This window comes from Chrysochloris asiatica, unplaced genomic scaffold (genome assembly GCF_000296735.1).
Source record: "Chrysochloris asiatica unplaced genomic scaffold, ChrAsi1.0 scaffold00076, whole genome shotgun sequence".
In the NCBI taxonomy this organism is placed as follows: Eukaryota; Metazoa; Chordata; class Mammalia; order Afrosoricida; family Chrysochloridae; genus Chrysochloris; species Chrysochloris asiatica.
In genome coordinates this window covers 320,404-328,068 of record NW_006408594.1, presented here as the reverse complement: position 1 = coordinate 328,068, position 7,665 = coordinate 320,404, and the positions used below count along the sequence as shown (strand labels likewise).

General features: G+C 46.0%; 1 protein-coding gene across 1 annotated transcript in view; it reads right to left on the bottom strand.

The window, feature by feature from the left end:
* MKL1 (megakaryoblastic leukemia (translocation) 1) overlaps positions 1 to 7,665 on the bottom strand; it is a 219,272-nt gene that overhangs the window by 16,004 nt on the left and 195,603 nt on the right. The gene's annotated exons all lie outside the window — the stretch shown is intronic.

Below are 7,665 nucleotides of genomic sequence, written 5' to 3'. Positions count from 1 at the left end.
TATGGGTTGGTACCAACTCAATGGCACCTAACAACAACAAATTAGTATCAGCAGCAGTGAAGGGAGGAAATGAGTAAGCACGTCTTTTCTGTGATCACTGGTCCATTAATACAGTCTGGGAAGAGTCACAGCCTATGCTTGGACACCGTGAAGCAGTTAGGACTACAACTTGAAACCACACCCTGGACCATTCCTGGACTGTCTGGGGCACAGCCCTCAGCCTCATCCTCAACCTCCAAGAGTACACCTGCTGGATGCTGGAGGAGGAGCAGGTCTGGGGCATCTTCCTTCTCAAACCTCACCATGAATCATAAAGGGGCCAACACTCTTCCCACGGTGCAGTAAAACCCAAAAGACTGCCCTTCAGGTACCGTTTCCTTCCTCTCTCAGCTAAAATTAACTTGAATTTCATCTGGAAGGTCTGGAAGAACCACACAGCCATGATACAGTTGACCCTGGTGAGCATGCACAACCAGCTGCTGACAAGACAAGCTCCTTGCAGCTTGCAGCCTTTGTCAGAGCCACCCAGACCACACTCTCAATGCCAGCAAATAGCCGAGGACCCCCAGAAATGCTGTTCTGCAAATACAGGGCCTGTCTCCTTCTTTTCAGACTTTGGCTATGAGGATAAAGGGCAATTTGGAGCTGGAGGATGAGGGGGAAGGCCTGACTCACTTCAGTAGGGAACAGTAGCAATAAGAGAGAAATTGGCAAGACTGTGGTCAGTTTCACTTCTGTTGCCCTCCAACTCTGAGCAGCTGTGAAACTGTGCTAAGAGATAATTTCTCTGGGCTGATAGCTGTGGTCATGCATGTAGGGCTAAGGAGCCGCTAAAAGTAGTAAGAGCTCAGATAGGACCCTATCCTGTCTGGGCTCTGTGCTTCCTCTCCTCCATAGTGGGCTGGGCCTCAGCAACAGCAGTACCAAAAGAAACGTCCCAACAGTATTTATTAAGGAAAAAAAAATTTTTTTTTTTTGGTAAAATCATACAATTAGGGAAAACTGTAGCGTCTTAGAGGTTCTGCTTGGAGCCTGTTCCAGATTCTAACAGCAGGGGGAGCTCTCCATTTAAGAACTGTTATGTGATGTTATGCGAAGCGCCACCCAGTCAGTTTCGACTCACAGCAACCCTATATAGGGTTTTCCAGGAGTGGCTGGTGAACTTGAACTGTCGACCTTATAATTCAGACAGTGCTTTATACCACAGTACCACAGTCTAAGAAAAACCAGTCCCACCAGGTCCCTCCCCAGCCACCAATAGTACTGCAGGGTAGCCAAACTATTGGAGGGCAGCCTTGGGCCAGCAGACATCCCTACACTTACATCCCTAAACCTAGCTCAGAAGCCTTGAAATGCAGGAACCTGTAAGGGGGTGTGCTGGATCAGCAAGAGAGTTTATCACATGGATGCAACAACAGCACAAAGAATCAGGAGAAAACCACCGTGTTCCCACCCCCAACCTATCTTTCTGTCTGCCGAGCACTCATCACTGTCTGACATTCTTTACAGCCATGCTCTATATTCTAATTATGTGTTGATTGTCTATTTCCTACCATTAGAATTTAAGCTCCATCAGGGCATGGTAAGGGGTCTGGCCTCCAGTTCCTGGTGGTATCCTCAGTGCCTATAGAATCTGACATGGTACACTCTCAGTATTTAGTCACTGAACCAATAAACTAATGAACAGTTCATTAACAAAGGATACAAAGTATACCCTAGAGCTAGAAGAATCTATGCTAGAGCTCACAACCTTCACTCATCTGAACAAGCCAAGGTTTCGACTCTCATTAAAATTACACAGAAGTCCTGGTTAGGGTTATGTTCTAGTCCCTGGTTCTACCAATTGCTACTGGTGTGAAACGTATTATGACTGCTTTCTGTGTCTTATTGTTTTCTTCTGTGGAAAGAGGATCTGCCCACCTCCCAGAACTCCTCTAAAAATCAATGAAAATGATCCAGGTATACAGTAGAACAGACAGGGGGCAAAGTTAGGTGAACTTCTCAGCCATACCCAAACACCTTGAGGGACTCAGTTACTGGACTTGAGGGCTTAGGGTTACAGTCTCAGGGAACATCTAGGTCAACTGGTATAACGTAGTCCATAAAAACAATGTTCTACATACTACTTTGCTGAGTAATGACTGAGGTCTTAAAAGCTTGTGAAAAGCTATCTAAGATACAACACCTGGTCTCTTCCTGTCTGGAGCAAAGACGAGTGAAGAAAACCAAAGACTGAAGGAAACAATTAATCCAAATAATAATGGACCACATACACCACAACCTCCAATAACCTGAGACAGGAAAAACCAGATGGTGCCCAGCACCGTGACCAACCACTCGGATCAGGATCACAAAAGAAGGCTCTGAACAGCACCATGACCAACCACTCAGATCAGGATCACAAAAGAAGGCTCTGAACAGCACCATGACCAACCACTCGGATCAGGATCACAAAAGAAGGCTCTGAACAGCACCATGACCAACCACTCGGATCAGGATCACAAAAGAAGGCTCTGAACAGCACCGTGACCAACCACTCGGATCAGGATCACAAAAGAAGGCTCTGAACAGAGTAGGAGAAAAATACAGAACAATATTCAAACTCAAAAACACCAAACTTACTGTTTTGGTGGACACTGGTGGAATCCCCAAGACTATGGCCCTCAGATGCCCTTCAAACCTGGATCTACCTGCCACCGAGATTGCCTTTCAAGTCAAACAACAGACAGACCTATAAAGTGTACAATAACATCTGTGAGCACCGTGCTCAGAATGTGCTCCTCAAGTCAAGCACATGAAACCAACAGGACAGCATGTGCCCCCAAACCAAGACGACAGGAAAGGACAGGAAAGATGGATGAATGGAAAGGGGGAAGCCAGGGAGGACATGGGAGAAGCACTGTTACACTGAAGGACTGCAACTAACATAAATTAGTGGAGTGGAAAACTAATGTGCTTTGTAAACTCTTACACAAACCATAACAAGATACTTGAAAGATGAAAAAAGAAAGTGCACTAGTATGCTTAAAAACAAACAAAAGCAACTGTAAGTGGGGGTGTGCTGATGCCCGTATTTACGGCAGGTCTAGCACACATTCTTTGCACTCAACTCCTAACTGAAAGGAAGGTTTGGTGATCTACTTCCAGAAGATCAGTCATCAAAGAGCCTATGGGGTGCAATTATACTCTGAAACCCTAGAGTTTCATGTATTTAGAACTGACTTCATGGCAATGGGTTTAGTTTTTCCGTCCTCAAAGACATTCATTTGATTGGCTCATGGGTTCAATTCCCACACAGGTCACAGGTGATTTAACTCCTGGCTGGCTAGCTGTCTCAACAATAAGCCTGTACATTAGAAATCCCAAGAGGTAAGGCACAAACAAACTCATGGGACAATTCACAGAGCAGTATCTTGGGAGGAGAAGAGTCTAGATTATCATCAAACACAAACCATGGTGCACCACTAATGGGCATGAGTGACGTTCAGAGAACATGTGAATTCCTATTTGGTTCCAATGAATTAAGGAAATTTTCAGGGAGGAACAGATTAATATTTAGTACCTACTTATGTGACAGGTACTGTTCTAGATGTTTAGAACATGTTAGCTGATTTAAAATTCCTAATGATTCCAACATGGTAGGCAATATTACATTTTACAGATGAGGACACACACAGGCTAGGTTAGTAAATGGCAGTCAGGATTACCACCTCATCTGTTTTACACCAGAATTCCAGATACTTCTGTGGGTTGGTCTCTTAACTTCAGAGAATGGAAAAGAATGAACTGAGTGGATGGGAGGTGAGGCGGCTTCAGTGGCACACTGCTCAGATGCAGCTTAAGTCACCGTGATGTGGAAAGGTCAGCTTGCCCTTAGCACTGAGCACATACAGGTATGACAACTGCATGAATGAGGAATATCAAAGCGGCTGTGGGCACAGAGCCATGGTTAGAAAGCTGAAGCTCAATGTGGAGCGAAAGGAGTCACCTTCAGCAATGACACTAGGAGAGAAGCAGGGAGGGGACATGAAGGCCAGATCATTAGGTGGCAGGTAGTCAGGGACTGGTCAATAGACCCAGCAATGATGACTAAGGAAAGACGGTGAGACAGTAATTACCAATCCCAAAAGATGGGTTCATTTTACAGTGACAATAACATCAACAACAGCTCACAGGATCCTCTGAGCAGCCCGGGAGGTAGGGCCTTGGTTCCTATATTACACATAATGAAACACACACATAATGAAATGAATGCTAGGTATGATGCATGTGAATGGGTGAACTGGACACCATCCCAAGACTAGTTCTGTCTTCCCTTTGTCTTTGTCTAATCTAAGCCTTGCGACAATGTCGTCTTCTCTCACTCCCAAAGATTCCAATTCAGTTTGTGCTGCTCCTTCCTTTTGGAGTCCCGCTTTCAAGTGGCAGGTTCAGCAATTTGGCAGTCATTCCTCCTAGCCGAAAGAAGGGGGCCGCGGCCACACCCCCTCCAGGTTTCTGTGGGATCTCCCTTCTCTGGCTCATCTGGGGAGTACAGGCTCTGGAACACTGAGGTCTGGAAAGGGAGAGTCCTCCTTGTGTGTGCAGTCCACTTGTTAATCCCCCAACTGGTCATCCAGTGCTGCAGATGGAAGGATCCTTCAAGCAGGCCTGGGCTCTCTGACTGTAGGAGTCAATGGCAGTGTATTTACAGGCAAATCACCTTAAGCTTCTATGCTAAGGATTAAGGGATGAGACATAAGGAAGCAAACCAGAATAGATCATTTAGGCTTTAAAGTTCAGGCCTCTGCAGTTCTGGAAAAAGGGGACCTCGTGGTACAATGGTTGAGCGTTTGGCGGCTAACTGAAAGACCAGCAGTCTGAACCCACCAGACTAACAAGCCCTATGGCACAACTGTCATATGGAGCTGCTGCAAGGCAAAATCGAGCTGGTGACACAACACAAACAACAAGAGTTGTTTAAAAAAGAAAAGACAGTTAACCCACTCAGATGTGCCCAGTTAGGAGGGCCACAGCCTCCCTCCTCCTCTTTGTTACTGCCTTAATGGCTGCCAACTGTTGGTGTTAAAGTGCCATCAAGTCAGTTCTGACCCACAGCGACCCTGTATAGGGTTTCCAAGGAGAGGCTGGTGAGCTTGAACCACCAACCTTGTGGCTCAAACTGACTTTGCAGTCCAGCGCAGTTGTTGTCGTTGTTTGTGCTGTGGAGTCGATTCCGACTCATAGCGACCCTGTACAGAGTTTCTGAGGCTGTAAATCCTTATGGAAGCAGAAAGCCTCATCTTTCTCCTGCGGAACAGCTGGTAGTTTCAAACTGTTGACCCTCAGGTTAGCAGCCCGACTGGTAACCGCTATGCTACCAAAGCTCCTTAGTCCAGCGCAGTAGGACAGGATATTACTCATTCAGAAACATCATTTCCCCAGAAGTCTCTGGAAAGAAAAGGTCCCACTGCAGGCACAACCTTGTGGGTCTACACTGCTGTTGTTTGCAGTCAGGCCGTTTCCAACACACAGTTATCCTACAGGACAAGGTAGAACTGCCCCATAAGGCTTCCTAGGCTGTAAAGCTTACAGAAGAGACTGCGACATCTTTCTTCTGCAGAACACTTGATGGGTTCGAGCCCCTGACCTTTCAGTTAACAGTCAAGCACTCAGTCAGTGCACCACCAGGGCTCCTGTGTGTGTGTCTCTAGAAACAGGGCATGCCAACCCTTCACTGCCAGCCCCTGAGAGCTGGTTCTGTTGGAATACTTAGGCCGTTGAGCAAACAAAGGGGGTGTTCAGGAAAAACAACCATGTTCCCCTAAGAAACCAAATGCACAGAGGCGGCTAAGAGGTGTGATAGCCTTAGTCACAGTTTCAATTTTAGATGTGGGACCCACCTCCCCTTCCCCTGCCTACTTGTTCCCTTTTCTCACCATCATCACCCATTTTCTTGCTTCCCTTACACATTTACTGCCTTAGTTAAATGCAGTCATTTGTGAATTTAAAAAACAAAAAGAGAAAGCTTTCATTTTATTTCTTTTTTCATATACAAGGAGAGCGAACACCTTGCTCGGTGCATACCTGCAGGGCCTTGCAGCTTATGTTGTCCCAGTCCCAGGATTAGATGTGGCAGCTAAGTATGAGCACCTGGGGAAGTCAACCTGTCCCATTCACTTAGTGAATAAACCAGTGCTTTCCCCACCCACCCACCGCCATCGAGTTGATTCCAACTCATAGTGACCACTAGGACAGCGCAGAGCTGCTCCCCTGATGGTTTCTGAGACAGTCAATCTTTATAGGAGCAGACAGACTCAGCTTTCTCCCATGGAGTGGCTGGTGGGTTTGAACCACCAACTTTGTGGTTAGCAGCCCAATATGTAACCAACTGATCCACAAGTTGGTTAAATATGTAGGCAGGTCAAGCAATCATCTACGACCCACAGAGCAGTTCTGGAAATGCCCCTCAGCATTTATACATCACAATCATTAAGGAATACTTATGAGATGCCTGGCTTTGAATGTCACTTTATTAGGTGCTAGCATAGCTTATTAAGAGCCCTGGTGTGGTGCTACAGGCTAATGCGTTAGGCTGCAAGGTCAGTTTGAACCACAAGGTTGGCAGTTCAAACCCAACCCATCAGCTGTTTCTCAGAAACCCTATACAGAGCTGCTACGGGTTGGAAACTACTCCATAGCACTCAGCAAAAACAACCACAAAGATTAATGCACTTGGACTGCAAGGTCAGTTTGAACTCCAAGGCTAGCAGTTCAAGCTCACCAGTTGCTCCTCAGAAACCCTATACAGAGTCACTATGAGTTGGAAACTGACTCTACGTCACTTTAACAACAACATAGTAGCTAACATATGAGGAGTCCTAGTGTGGCACTGTGGGATACAGCACTGGACCATAAGGTTGGTTTGAACCACAAAGTCAGTGGTTTAGACTCACCCGCCATTCCTTGGAAACTTCGTGTAGGGTCACTATTAGTCAGAACCGACTCAATGGCACTTAACAACATCGTAATTAAAAAGACAGCCCCCAAGAGTCTTCACATCAAGTATCAATCCTATCCCTTCCCCTCTGTGTACAGGGCACATAGGGACAGGCAACTTAGACACTGGATACTTAAAATGAGGGGGCGATAAAGCATGAAGTGACTGGCTTTCAAGGTTTCAAGAAGGAGTTTAGTTTAAGAGTGTGCAGGGGAAGGTAGAGTCCCCACTGAATAGTTTTCATTTTGTCTAGACGGCTCTGGTGAAAACTGATGGGCATAAGATTCTTATGATTCAATAGTGAATAAGCATTATCATGACTAATTATGACCGTCACAACTGTAAAGGTAGAAGTTTTGTAACAATCTCACATTCCAGAAACAGAGGATTCTAGGACTGTCAAGGGAGAAGAGCACAAGCAGAATGTGGGACCTTATACAGAGAAGCAGTGACACCAGAGATGGAGGCAGAGATGAGGACATGGAGCGAGGGAGCAGCTGAGGACCCTAGACTTATGGAAAGAGAGGGATTGAGTGCTGGCGGCCAGGAGGCAGGCTTGCAGAATGTGCCCCTTGGTTGTTTAAATTAGTATATATTCCTGTGTGTTTTTGTGTACATCCCCCATGAAACACACACACACACACACACACACACACACACACAAACCAACCAAACAACAACAAAAA